This window comes from Mandrillus leucophaeus, unplaced genomic scaffold, assembly GCF_000951045.1.
Source record: "Mandrillus leucophaeus isolate KB7577 unplaced genomic scaffold, Mleu.le_1.0 Scaffold1750, whole genome shotgun sequence".
Classification (NCBI taxonomy): domain Eukaryota; kingdom Metazoa; phylum Chordata; class Mammalia; order Primates; family Cercopithecidae; genus Mandrillus; species Mandrillus leucophaeus.
The window spans coordinates 141,364-142,612 of NW_012101755.1; positions in this window are offsets into that span (position 1 = coordinate 141,364).

Consider the following 1,249-nt stretch of genomic DNA (forward strand, 5'->3'; position numbering starts at 1 on the left):
TTCCAGCCTCCAGAACTGTGAGAAAACAAATCTCTGTTGTTTAAACCACCCAGTATCTGTAACATTTTGTTATGCCATTCCTAACAAATTAATATACCTATACTCCCTAAAGCAGAATTCATCTAAATAGCAAATTCACTATAAGCGTATCAAAAATGAATCATATCGGTCAGAGATCCTGTTAAAGTTCAGGTTTAAAATAAATATTAAAAATACAGCTTTTGCCTGGGCGTGGTGGTTCATGCCTGTAATCCCAATGATTTGGGAAGATGATGTGGGCAGATCACTTGAGCCTAGCCTGGGCAACATGGCAAAACCCTATCTCTACAAAAAATACAAAAATTAGCCTGGCACACATCTGTAGTTCCAGCTACTTGGGAGGCTGAGGTAGGAGGATCTCTTAAGGGAGGTGAAGGTTGCAGTAAGCCAAGCTCACACCACTGTACTCTAGCCTGGGTGTCGTTCTGTCTCAAAACAAAACAAAACAAGCAAACAACAGCAACAAAAATCCTTTTAAGGATGAATAGCAAACATATATTAACTATATATCAGTAATATAACAAATGTTCTTTCTCAGTTAATGTCATTGTAAGTAAATCCAGCATTTGTTCAGGTCAATGGAAAATGTTCCAAAAAATTAATTATAACAAATTAGTTTATTTAACACATTAAACTCATTCAATTAATGATTCATCCAGTGGTTATTGCATGGGTGGGCTTGAGGATGGTGTCTCCTCCATCTCCATCAGCCCCCTATCATCTATATTCTGTGGAAAAATAATGGGCTTCCCAAATAAACTCAGTCGTAAGTCAAGTCTACTAACCCATTCTCCAACCAGATTGCTGTCCCTAAAATTCTGTTTCTTAAAGTTTCTTGTACTACTATTAATCTTCTGCAGGTTTTTAATGTTTTCTTGGTTTCCTGGTTATCTGTAGCAGTTTCAAGGCTATATTGGGAAATTAAATGAATGGCCCAGCAGTTTATCAATTTTCACTGGGCTGTAATTATTTACACAAGTGATTTCTACTTTCAGAAATTCATAACATTATATAAATTAAACCTCACATATTATAATATTTTTTCAAAAGTTATGTACAATATCTAGGATTGTCTACATTATTTGCACTATTTGCTATAATCAAGTAAAAGTAACAGTTATACTCTCTGAAATCAGAAGTGTTGAATTTACGAATAACCTTGCTCTGAGACTATTTTGAAGATAAGCATTAGTAAAATTTGAAGAGGATG